At 40.2% G+C, this 13,747-nt stretch overlaps 1 long non-coding RNA gene across 1 annotated transcript in view; it reads left to right on the top strand.

Annotated features, from left to right (window-relative positions):
- Positions 1-13,512, top strand: part of LOC138809033 (uncharacterized) — a 32,940-nt gene extending 19,428 nt beyond the window's left edge. Inside the window, exon 4 of the long non-coding RNA XR_011366668.1 lies at positions 13,444-13,512. This is a non-coding gene — a long non-coding RNA (uncharacterized lncRNA). The remainder of the gene's footprint in view (positions 1-13,443) is intronic.
- Positions 13,513-13,747: the final 235 nt, after the last annotated feature.

Below are 13,747 nucleotides of genomic sequence, written 5' to 3'. Positions count from 1 at the left end.
GCTACTTTTGGAATGTGTTGGAAACTTACACTGCGATGTACCTGCTTTGGGAAGTATGGCCTTCTGGGAGCCATGTTGGTCTAGAGGATGTTTCTGTCCTCATGCATGGCTAATGCTGCTATAAAGGAACTTGATGGTGACTGGATCTGAAGTTATTTTGTTTTAAAGCAATTATGTCAGATTAAAGTACCTTTTTTTTTAGGAGGTGGCACTGGGTTTGAACTCAAGGCCTCATGCTTGCTAAGAACTAGTTTGTTAACTGTAAAAGACAGCTGTGGTCTATTCCTTTGGTTTGGTCCCTGATGATCTCTTGGGTTGATATAGATTGAACACTGAATGGATTTAGCAACTTTGATCAGATGACTTACCAAAGCCTCTTCAAGTTCAATAATGAAGCAACACTAGAACTTTCCAGATGTTTTATTTTGTGTCAAGCAAAGTTCTTTATCACAAGCTTGCTCGCTTATAACAATACATTAGGGTAGCTAGTGTTACGGACGCCTTCAGTTTTACAAGTGTGAAAACTAAGAGAGGTTTCTGAAAGGGTTGAGTAATTTGCTCAAGATTTCTTTTTTTCTTTCTTTCTTTTTGGTTGGTTGTGGGGCTTGAACTCTGGGCTTGGGCACTGTCCTTGAGCTCTTCAGCTCACTACAAGAGCTCTACTGCTTGAGCTACAGCACCACTTCTGGTTTTCTAGTGGTTTATTGGAGATAAGAGTCTCACGGACTTTCCTGCCTGGGCTGGCTTTGAACCGTGATCCTCAGATCTCAGCCTCCTGAGTAGCTAGGATTACAGGTATGAGCCACCAGCGCCTGGCTTTTGCTCAAGATTTCTATGCTCCTCTGTGAGGAGCAGAGAAAGGATTTGAACACAGACTAACTAGCTCTAAAGTATGTACTCATGTGTACTCCCATATGAAAAAAGCACAATCATATTTTATGTGTACTTAAAATACACTGACTTGAAATAACAGTGCAAAAATGTAAGTTGAAATTCTCCTATGCAAGAATCAGAATTTATGCAAATGATTCCATATGAAAATGTTGAGTGAAGTGGCACTGGGGCTCAAAGTGGCAGACTGATAGCCTTGAGCAAAAGAGCTCAGGTACAGTGCCCAGGCCCCAAGTTCAAGACCACCATCACCACTAACAACAAAGTATTGAGTGAATTGTTAGCTATCATGCAATTGCCACATGGTGGCACTACTTTAACTAGGAAATAACCAGCTCTCCTTCACCAGCTCTGTGGGATTATTATCACCTAATTACTCTGAGAAGAACTCTTAAATACAATGTAACCACCAGGAACATGACTTAATGTGATGTGGATCAGACTAGGTTCAGTGCAGATAAAAATTTTCAGTCCACTCCACGATCCTTACTGTCACTTGCAACTGTCACATTAATTTCAAAGTTTATTTGCAAAAAAGGCAATTAATTTAGGAAGAAACTGCTGGAGAATGTGGGCATTCACCAGCACTTTCTGCTTCTACCACTATTTCAACCAGATCCTCTCTGTGGAATACACAGATAATAAACTAACACTGTCTGGTGACTGTTCATGGGGAATAAGACACATCTCAAACTGGATAGCAGACTATCCAGCTACTTTCTGTTGTAAGATTCATGTTGCTTATTTTTGCTAATATCCCATCTTACTTTAAAAAATTTCATGTGTTCTTTATTAAATGTTAGAGATTTCAAGTTAATTTTGCTTTGACATGTCTGTATATGTATGCATATATTTGTAAGTACATCCTATAAAATATTACACAATATTTCTGGTGTTAATTATTACTAGTATCGCAAACCTGTGGTGATTGCTTTTCTGCTGGGAAAAGTTTTTGACAATTTGAAGCTGAAAGTCTTACTTGTTAAAGCGTGAGATTAACCAGAAAGATTCGATCCAAAGTTTAATTCCATCAAGAAATGAAACCCAGTCTTTCTATTGCTAGGGATCAAAGAACACAGGGTTATAATTTACTGAAGTCATAATAATTTTACTATAAGTTCAAAGCAAAAGTGAATTCCTCATAAGAAAACAAGTTATCTCATATCATTTTAAAACTGTCAGTTTATTCACAGGCCAGTCATTAATATATGTGCCAATATACTAGAAATACAGCCCTCATAAAACTGGAGGTTATAGTAAGTCATTAATTAAGACTAGCAGTGTTGGCAAACTGTCTGAATCAATTTTACAGACTCATGTCAAAAGTATTCTGTAAGAGATGGAAAGGTTTCCTCCAAAGGGTAGCTCACAGGATTATAAGAGTTTCATTGACCCCCAACGACATAAAGATGTAAGAACTTGCATATTTAAATATCCTTAAAGCCCCAAGCTATACATTGCTGGCACCATTTCACATGCTGTCAAAAGAAGGTGAATGCCCACCGAGGGTAAATAATGAAACGTGGATATTACTCCTTGATCTCCAGCAGGAGCTTCAAGGTAGATGGACAAGGGATGATGTTAAAAAGGCAGTTCAGCTACTGAGAGAGGATAGGAAATTGCAAGGTGAGGTTGGCAGCACCATGCCCTGAAGCTTTACTGTGTTGCCTATTAGCTCCAGTGTCCTAGGGAGGAAACAGACCAGGAGGATTCTGAACCCAGACACTGGAGCCACACTGCCTGAGGTTTTCCTCCTGCTCCCCTACTTATTTATAGCATGACCTCAGACAGGATTCTTAACCTCTTTGAGCCTCAGTTTCCCTCATCAAGAAAGTATGGAGAATGTTAACTTTTTAAAAACAGTTGTCAGGCTGCTTAGATGAGTATGAAGCATGTATCCTAATTTGTTTATGAAATAAAAAAAGGGCTACTTCACTCTTCTTCAGTTCCTTTGAAGCCTATCTAGAAACCTGTCTGTTGAGCTTGTATTTGTTATTATTTTTTAAATTTATTCATTCATTCATTCATTTTGCCGGTCCTGGGGCTTGAATTCTGGGCCTGGGCACTGTCCCTGAGCTTCTTTTGCTCTACCACTTGAGCCACAGCACCACTTGTGGCTTTTTTTTTGAGTAGTTTATTGGAATAAGAGTCTCACTGGGACATTTCTACCCAGGCTAGCTTCAAACCATGATCCTCAGAGCTCAGCCTCCTGAGTAACTAGGATTACAGGCACAAGGCACCACTGGCACTGGGTGAAGTTATAGTTTTTAAACTACATGTGACTCTTGTCAGCCTCACTGCCTAAAGGAGCATGTTCACAAAGACCTTTACAGACCCTTTCCTCCACTCTCCTAGCTCCTGAACCTTACCTCCACTTTTCCTTACATTCCAGACAGAAATATTTGCTCTTCCCCAAATCTAAAAGCTTCTATGCCTGCAAACTTTGCTTTTGCTGATCTTTCTCCATGATATGTTCTTTCCTCTTTGGGTAGCTGGTGAACTCCATCAAGGACTAACTCAAAAGCTACATCTCTTAAAAAGCCTTCCTGGCCTGGCACCAGTGACTCACACCTGTAATCCTAGCTACTCAGGATGCTGAGATCTGAGGATCACGGTTCAAAGACAGCCCAGGCAGGAAAGTCCATGAGACTCTTATCTCCAATAAACCACTCAGAAAACTGGAAGTAGTGCTGTAGCTCAGAGTGGTAGAGTTCTAGCCTTGAGCTGAAGAGCTGAGGGACAGCGCCCAGGCCCAGAGTTCAAGCCCCATGACCACAAAAAAAAAAAAAAAAAAAAAGCCACCCTGACCACTCCCTTTTGCTTGTCCCTCCAACCCTAACATCATCGCAAAGATGAATTGATCATTAGAACCTGCTTCTGATCATTGAGTCTATTGCAACTCATCACAAAACATGTGTCTTGGTGTTACAAATGTCTAGAGATCCTATGTTTCCCCAAACATCTGGTAAACACAGTTGCATAAAGATCACCGATGATTCATTAGTACATGAGATTGCCTTTCCATGGAATGCCAATTCCCACTTTATTACTACCCTGGATTTTGTGCTGGAGAGCCTAATTAAATTTCTGTCTGAAAGTTGCCCAAGCACTCATGGATAGAGGCAGCCTCCAAAAAACTTCCTGATGGGGCTTGGGCTAGATCTTTTTTGGACCAGGTACCTTGTGTAAAGTATCTTGCCACTGTCCATGGTTCTGAAAAGTCCTTAGCATCTGCCTGTTACAAGACATTTCTCTAGAAGCAAAAGATGCTAAGCCCGAGTTCAAGCCCATGACTGACAAATAAATAAGCACATAAATAAAATAAAAATAAACAAATACATTATAATCCACTTACATTTTTCCCTTTCTAAAAGAAAACAGGGTAGGAAACAACCATTAATGATATGTGATCTTTTGTAAGGTGAGCTTTGCCCCAGAAGTCTTCAAGAGATGTCTTCAAGTTGTATACAAGAATCCCAGGTCTCCCAGGGGGTATGCAGTGGTGTACAGACTGTTATCTAGGTCTCTTTCTTAGGCTCCTCTACCCCACAGGGGTTGGTGCACCATGACTTGTAACCTGACTCCTGTTTTTGTAAAGTTTTATTAGGACTTTGTCATGAAGGTTCTCTTTGTGTATCTGTAGATTCTTTTGTGTTGCAAGAGGTACAGTGAATGGTTGCAAAAGAGATATAAAGCCCATAAGCCTATTTATCTCTTCACAGAGAACATTGGTGGACAATTGATAGTCCATTCTTACTGAGGAGCTGTTATTTGTATATTTTTTGAATAATAGATGGGAAGTAACTGGAAAGGTTTCTCTTCCCCCAAATTGCTTTCCTCCCAATTTCAATATTATTATCAGTTCTAAAATTCACAGAACACCAGAAGATAACAAAGAAGAAAATAATAATCATTTATTATCCTGCTTTTCAGAAATAACTATGGCTCACCTTCCAAAGTTTTTTCATAAGACAGGTGCCAGTGTCTTGTATCTGTAGTCCTAGCTACAAGAGGCTGAGGTCTGAGAATTACAGTTCAATGCCAGTCTGGGCAGAAAAGGCTGCGAGACTATATCTCCAATTAACCAGAAAAATGCTGGACTGGAGGTATGGTTCAAGTAGTAGAGCACCAACCCTAAGTGAAAAAGCCAAGTGAGAGTGCAAGGCCCTGAGTTCAAGACCAATTTTTTGGGGGGGTCCGGTTGTGGGGCCTGAACTCTGGGCCTGGGCGCTGTCCCTCAGCTCTTCAGCTCAAGGCTAGCACTCTACCACTTGAGCCACAGCTCCACTTCTGGCTTTTTTTTTGGCTTATGTGGTGCTGAGGAATCGAACCCAGGACCTCATGCATGCAAGGCAAGCACTCTACCACTGAGCCACCTTCCCAGCCCCAAGACCATTATTTTTTCTTTTTTCTTTTTTTTTGGTTCTGGTTGTGGGGCATGAACTCTGGGCCTGGGCGCTGTCCCTCAGCTCTTCAGCTCAAGGCTAGTGCTCTACCACTTGAGCCACAGTGCCACTTCTGGCTTTTTTCTTTTTGCTTATGTGATGCTGAGGAATCAAATCCAGGGCCTCAGGCATGTAAGGCAAGCTCTCTACCACTGAGCCACCTTCCCAGCCCGACCAATTTTTTTTTCTATGTGCAACTATATACATGTGGTTTTTTGTTTTGTTTTATTTTGGTTTTGGGGCTGGTCCTGGGGCTTAAACTCAGGGCCTGGGTGCTGTCCCTTAGATTCTTTTTTGCTCAAGGCTTCTGTTCTACCACTTGAGCCACAGTACCACTTCCAGCTTATTTTGAGTAGTTTATTAGAAATAAGAGTCTCATGGACTTTCCTGCCCTTGCTGACTTCGAACTGAGATCTAGAGGTCTCAGCCTCCTGAGTAGCTAGAATTACAGGCATGAGCTACCAGCACCTAGCTCATATATGTGTGTTTCTCCCCCAAATGAATAAATATTGTATAGACTGTTGTTGCTTGGTTTTCACATACTACATTTTGAGCATTTTTGTTGTTTTTGGTTGTGGGCCCTGAACTCTGGGCTTGGGCGCTGTCCCTGCACTCTTCAGCTCAAGGCGAGTGCTCTAACTGCTTGAGCCACAGCACCACTTCTGTTTTTCTAGTAGTTTATTGGAGATAAGAGTTTTATGCCCTTTCCTGCCTGGACTGGCTTTGAACCATGATCCTCAGATCTCAACCTCCTGCATAGCTAAGAATAACAGGTGTGAGCCACTGGCACCATCTGCTCTGAACACCTTTATGCCAACATCTTTATATTCCTGTTAAGAGCTACTTAGTATTTGATTTCATAATCTCATCCTGATTTATTGAGTTGGTGAGTTTTTGCTTATTTCTGGAAAGGGAAAACTCAAATTGATTACTGATAGAATAAGATATAACTGAAAGAACACCATTCAGAGTTATAAAGATTCCTTTTTCTTTTTTTGGTTTAGGATTTTTTTTGCTGGTCCTGGGGACCTGAACTCAGGGCCTGTGCACTGTCCCTGAGCTTCTTAGCACTCTACCACTTGAGCCACAGCACCACTTCCAGCTTTTTCTGCTTATGTGGTGCTGAGGAATTGAACCCAGGCTTCATGCATGCGAGGCAAGCACTCTACCACTGAGCCACATTCCCAGCCCTCCATTTTCTTTTTTTGGTACTGGAGATCAAACCCAGGATGCACTTTCTAGGCAAGTGCTTTGCCACTGAACTACATCCCAGCCCAAGATTTCTTAATTACAGTAAAATTATAAATTTACTTGCAACTTAATCTGGTCTTGGCCTCATCTGCATAGAGACATAAAAATGTACCATATCTTATCTGTACTCTGAGAATGGAAAGGTCTATTAAAATACATTTCAGCACCCCATGTTAAGTATTTAATATGAGCATTTAATCTTTGAGATAAGAACCACTGATACATTGCCATTTCCATGCCTATAAGTTTCCTTCCTACTTACATTAAAATATAAGGAAGTATGCTGTTTGATAACCTGTATAATTAGATTGTTATACCAAATAATAGCTTCACCAATACTAGGATTTGAACCTGGAATAAACTAGTATAGATCATAAAATAAGAGAATACTAAGGACCATCAAATACAAGCTCTTATTTTATAAATGTGGAAATAATGCTCAGAGGGCTGAGAATTACAGTGATTTTTGCTGATGTTTTTGTGAATGTTTAGAAATAGTCCTCCTTTGCAAATGAACTTTAACTAGGAGAGCCAATATATAAAGGATATAAGGAGAGCAGCTCTGGTAAAAGCAGGGTGGAAGGCTTCTTTCTGTCTGCAGACGTGGTCCCCTGGGATCCAGACCATCCACATTATATCCAACCACATGTCTTGAATCCTGAATCAAATTCAATTCTTGAGTCTCCTTTCTGCTCCAAATACTCATAGCTACTTTAAGATGAATATCCATCTGGAGAGATTTGATTGGACATTATTCTTTTCCTTACCTATCTACTATCTCTAGCCAGGAAGGGAGGAATGACATTTGGGATTAGATGCATAAAAGCTTGTACATTGTTTGCAATGTTTCTTATAGGCCTTGTCTTAAAGGTCCAAAAGCCTCATCTTCCAGTGATATTTCAATTATAAAGCAGCATCCTAATGATGAATATTATAATATTCATGGTCAAATATAATCTATCAAAGTTCATTGTTGCTATTCTATGGCACTTGACCAACCAAAGTGATCACAGAGCCAGAGATCACAAAAAATTTACTGTAATTTTAGGAACCTTTTTATTTCAACATTTTATGAAACTGAGCCACTCTATTACCTAATTCAGTGGCATAAATAAGAATTATTAAAACCCATCTAGATTATTACGTTATTGATGTTTCTCACCTGCACATTCTATAATATACAATGTTTATCTTGGAATGACAATACCTTGCAGCACAGAAAAGAAAATTGAAAACCAGATCTTTGCTAAGAGAAAAGCAAGATCATTATGTAAACAGCAGCCAGGGCTCATCCAGAATATGTCACATAAATATCACACCTTCAAACAAGAAGTGTAAATTATCGTACATACGCTGTAATTGAAAATTGTATTATACATTAGTGAAGTCACCCATTTATCTAATCACAATCAGTTCCCATAAAATCTCATTTAGGAAAGTTGAGCACAGTTCAGAGGAGGTAGTTATGAGAATTTCAATCATGGGAATCTAAGTTTGTATTCAGATCTCAGCAAGGTTTACATCTTAGGTCTTGCTCCTTCAAGCTTGCTGTTCAAAATTTTTGAACTTATCTTGTATGTAATCTGATGATGGCCAATCTCTCCTCCAAGGGAAAGAAATGAGATTAACCAACATGCATAGCCTTGTTAAATCCTCACTCAAAGACAATGTCCAAATGCATGGCATACTCAGTGAGTTATGGGTTTTCTCACCTTTAACTGAGCAGAATATGGTTCCTTACATTCTATTCATTTGCTCACAATTCATTTAACACGTGTTTTCTTTGTAATTTATAGGATGTGGTTTTGTGCTATAAGCTGAGGATGCAAAGCTTATCAAAATACAGGCTCTCTTCATGATGCCACCAGGCTAGTGAGAATAACATAGTCACATTAATACATAGACAATTCTGAACTGGGATTGATACAAATAAAAAGTAAAGGTAGTATGAGAGCATAGATCTCATCTAGTTTGTGCTACATTGCCTAAGAATAGAGACGGATGGAGAAAAAACAGACACCTAGCATAGTTAGCAGAAAGTGACACTGTATGTAAAGGCTTGTCAGGGGTGGAACTTTAAGCATAAGCAATACTGAGATGGGAGATGGGGGTAGATGAGGTTGAGAATCCCATGAGGGACTACAGTCTACAAAGCCAGGTAGACCAGCATAGGGATTTTGAGTTATAGTGTAAATGCAATCGGGAATCATTTAAAAATACTTATGGACAGGGAGGTGATAATTAGGAAGAAGAGAAGTACATAATCTGACTTGCATGTGAGAAGATCCTTTAAGCTTCACAGGAAATGCAAATGGAAGAGGGACAGGAACGTCATAGGAAGGCCAGTTGGAGGCTATGGCAATGCAGAATGATTACAGTAGGGATGGAAAGGGCAAGAAGTAAGTGAATCTTAAGAGGTCTTACCAGGAGTAGGGGTAACTGCACACTAGACAGGGGCAAGGGTGGAAAGTGTATTAGGGGTGCCTCCTAAGGCTACATAGATGGCATTGCAAATCCTCAACACTGGGAACATAAAGGTGTCTAGTAGCCTTATTCTTTGCCACTTCCTGTGCTTTCTGTGGGCTGTATTTATTGCCGTAAATAATAATAAGTCGTAGCTCTTCCCTGTAATGATGACAAATGAAGGGGTCAAAGCTACTTCCCAGCAGTCTCTAAGAGAATTCGGTGAATTCCCTTTCTGAATTTATCAATATAAAATGTACTAATGGATATTAATATCTGCCTATGGCAAATGTGAATTCTATTGGATTTGAATCTCTTACCAACTGCCAGGATTGCTTCACTATAATCCTCTTAGATTTCCAATGGATAAAACATGAAGTGCTTTTTGAAAAGAATTTCCTTATGCAATGTCTTGATTACATATGCTAATGATAGAGTGTATTTATGAACCATTATGAACAATAATTGTAATATATTTCAGTTTATAGACATCTGTGCCTGAAAGCTGCCAGGCATTTTAACAAACAAACAAAAAACCCAAACAACTAAAAGAGTATCTCACAATCAAACAAGACAATATTCCCAAATAAATAAATCCCAGAGGTGGTCTATAAACAAACACTTAGGATTCAACATTAAAAAAATTGCAGTATGTGATACTAGTGAAGTTTTTTAAAGCCACAATAGTTTTATTTTACCTTGAAGTAAGCTGCAGTCATACAAGTTGGAACCAAGATTGAGCCTTGGCTCTTGCTTTTACATGTTATATTTGCACATAGCCCACACTTAAAATATCCAAGCCTATGGATCCATCTTTTGTAAACTCAGCAATAGGACTATCAACATACCAAATCCAAGCTTGCCTTCAAGCAAGGATGTGAGACTTCAGATGTATCAGGAGGAGACGTTCATTTATCTGAATCACACTCCCTGCAAAAAGTTGTGTGTGTGTGTGTGTGTGTGTGTGTGCGCGCGCGCGCTAGTCTTGGGGTTTGAACTCAGAGTCTGGGCATTGTCTCTGAGCTTTTGTGCAGAAGACTAATGCTCTACCACTTGATCCTTTGCTCTGCCTCTGGCTTTTTTGGTAGTCAATTGGAGATAAGAATCTTGTGGACCTTTCTGCTCAGGCTGGCTTTGAACCATGACTCTCCCATCTCAGTCTCTTGAGTAGCTAAGATTACAGGTGTGAGTCACTAGTTCTAGGCTTGTGTGGGCTTTAAATTCTACTGGTGTAGGGGATAAAACTGGTGCCCAGCAAAGGTAATGGGATTTGTCTCATTGTTTTCAATGAAGGTAGATTCCTGGTACCAAAGAGGTACAGGGAACAGAAGAGAGGTGGCATCTTCTTCCCTGGTGATAAGGCAGCAGCACTGACAAATTTTCCCCTGGCCAGTGGTGTGGTATGATTTCAACATTGCTTTCAGAAGTTTAGTCTTAGTATCAAAGCACCATGTGAAATACAGTTTATATTTAAATTAAAATATATCATCTATAGATTTGTCTGTCTCAGAAGGCAATGCTTTCATGAGTCCATAAGGCATGCACTTTATTTTATTTCATTTTACATTGGCAGTTGTGGGGCTTGAACTTGCAGCTTGGGTGCTGTCCCTGAGCCTCTTTGTGCTCAAGGCTAGCACTCTACCACTTTGAGTCATAGCTCCACTTCCAGTGTTTGACTGGTTAATTGGAAATAAGAAGAGTTTCATGATGACTTTTCTGCATGGGCTGGTTTCATACCACGGTCCTCAAATCTCAGTCTCCTGAGTAGCTAGGATTACTGATGTGAGCCACCAGCTCCAGGGAAGGCAGGCATTTTAATCCCTGTAACAGATGAAGAAATGGATACAACTCAGTAGACTGTTTCTAGTTAGTCAGCGGCAGTAGGGAAAGATTACTAACTTGCAAATCTTTTGTCTTTGTGATTAACTAAGTCCTATGAAGAACTGCCTTGAAGCCAACACCATGTATAACTTCTATACATTTTAGAATCTTCACACAGACCACTGCCACTGTGAAACATTTCTTACAATATAGCTACCTGCTTAGGAAGGAGCCATCAATCCACAGTAGGATTAGTAGACCAAAGATTGTCCAGTCCTTACCAGCCTGAATGGATGGAGATGACCATACAGGTCCTGTCCCTGATTACCAATTCCCGTAGAAGCCCTCCGTTTTTAGTGTAATTGATGTGTCACAAGCTTCATCCTGTGATTTGTTGTGGCCTTGTTAATTAACAAGGATTTGGCAGAGCTCAATGTTTTTCTGTGTTTTTTTTTCTGGCAGGGATGTTTGTTCAGCAAACCAGAGGAAGGGGGTGGGTGGGTAGGGATGAAGGCACCCAGGCTGTCTCTGATATCTCTTTCCCCTTTGTGTATGACTGAGCCAAGCAAGCTTTATTTACCTGGCAGATGCTTGATGAGGGGGACTTTATCACATCTGTTTCCTAGGGTCATCATAATGGCTCCTTTCAGTTATTTAAATAACTAGAGGATTATAGGAGCTTATGAAAAGTTGCTGGTATGGAAGACCTAACTCTCCTAGGAAAAATAAAACAATGACACAGGCTGTGTGGGGGCATAATGAATGGATAATCAAAGTCATGAAAGTTATCTCTGGATATATATTAATGGGGAAAGGAATTGATCTTTAGATGATAGAAATGATACATATATTTATTTAATTTTGTGAAGTTTTATTTTATTTTTTATTGATGTGTAGTAATTGTACATGTGGTATACAACATGATGTTTTGTTTAGTGTATAGTGTATGTAATGATCAAATCATGGTAATTAGCATATCTATCACACTCAACATTGATCTTTTTGTGGTGAGAACATTCAAAATCCTCTTGATAGCTTTTCTATATTCTATATTCTAATATATATTACATTGTTGTTAATTGTAATCACCTTACTTATAACAGACATCAGAACTTATTCCTCTTATCTAACTCTTTTTTTTTTTTTTTTGTTCGTCATGGGGCCTGAACTCTGGGCCTGGGTGCTGTCCCTCAGCTCTTCAGCTCAAGGCTAGTGCTCTACCATTTGAGCCACAGTGCCACTTCCGGATTTTTCTATTTATGTGGTGCTGAGAAATCAAACCCAGGGCCTCATGTATGCAAGGCAAGCGCTCTACCACTGAGCCACCTTCCCAGCCCTTATCTAACTCTTGTGTGTGTGTGTGTCAGTCGTGGGGCTTGAACTCTGGGCCTGGGTGCTGTCTCTGAGCTCTTCAGCTCAAGGCTAGCACTTTACCACTTGAGCCACAGCACCACTTCCAGTTTTCTGAGTGGTTTATTGGAGATAAGAATCTCACGGTCGGGCTGGGAAGGTGGCTCAGTAGTAGAGCGCTTGCCTTGCATGCCTGAGGCCCTGGGTTCGATTCCTCAGCACCATATAAGCAAAAAAAAAAAAAAAAAGCCGGAAGTGGTGCTGGGGCTCAAGAGGTAGAGCGCTAGCCTTGAGCTGAAGAGCTGAGGGACAGTGCCCAGGCCCAGAGTTCAGGCCCCACGACCGGACCCCAAAAAAAAAAAAAAAAATCTCACGGTCTTTATTACCCAGAGTGTCTTTGGACTGTGATCCTCAGATCTCAGCCTCCTGAGTAGCTAGGATTACAGGCGTGAGCCACCGGCGGCTGGCCCTTATCTAACTCTTAACATTGAACTCTCTGACCAAACTCTGCCCGTCTTCCCAGCCTCTGGTCATCACTGTTCTCTCCACTTCAAAGAAATCAAGCTCAGCATTCTCATCTTTCTATGCTTGCCTTAATTCTCTTTCCATAGAATCCTTCTGTTCCATCCACGTTGTTGCAAATGCTAAGACTTCAACTTTTTTTTTTTTAAAACAGCCAAATATATTGTATACCACTTTATCTGTTCACCCATGGGTGGATACTTGTTTCCATTTTGTGGCTATTGTAAATAGTACTACAACAAACATAGGAATGCAGGTGTTTCTTCTATAGACTATTCCAGGCAACGTATGTCTTAAGCAGAGTGGTGGTTAGGTAAATATGTGTGTGCACACATTTGTGTGCTGTGTACATGCATATGCATGTGCATATGTGGGTGTGTATATATACATATATGTGTGAAGATATTGGCATTTTAGTCTATGCATGTTATAATATTAAGTTTGTTTTTAAAATGTTGCGTGTTGGCAAGAAACACTGAGTTCAGGACCTCATTCTCATTGTTTACATTTTTGTTCTCTTCACTTTGCCAGAGAGATCATCACTGACCATAGCTAGAGGATCCCAGCCTTCCTTATGCACCCTTCCTAGTTAGCTGATTTTCTTTGTATTTACACAATTTATTTCCCTTACCATCCTTCTTGTTCTCTGGAAATAGCTTATTTAGTTTTATGTACTAACTGATTTATTTCTCATCACCAGAATGCAAACCCGGTGATGGCCATGCTTTTGACTGTCTTGTTTCCAGTGGTGGCCTCAAGAGGACTCCTGTGTCAATTGACTGATGTGAGAATACTTAAATCCTTGAATTAAGACTCTGTTACTAGACGAGTGCTACCAAAATAAGATTGAGAGATTGTATGATGCTCTTGGTAAAGACTTGATTCTACGGCCAAACCCAAGAGAGTTAAGCAAGCCAAGTTCTATATACAAGCCATCAGACAAACCAATGGGCAATGTAGCATGCAAGGCCATCAGTCTAGTCATGAGGTAACTCAGATGTTCT

This window comes from Dipodomys merriami, unplaced genomic scaffold (genome assembly GCF_024711535.1).
Source record: "Dipodomys merriami isolate MVZ:Mamm:240054 unplaced genomic scaffold, mDipMer1.0.p SCAF_48, whole genome shotgun sequence".
Taxonomy (NCBI): Eukaryota; Metazoa; Chordata; class Mammalia; order Rodentia; family Heteromyidae; genus Dipodomys; species Dipodomys merriami.
This window is presented reverse-complemented; position numbering and strand designations above follow the sequence as displayed.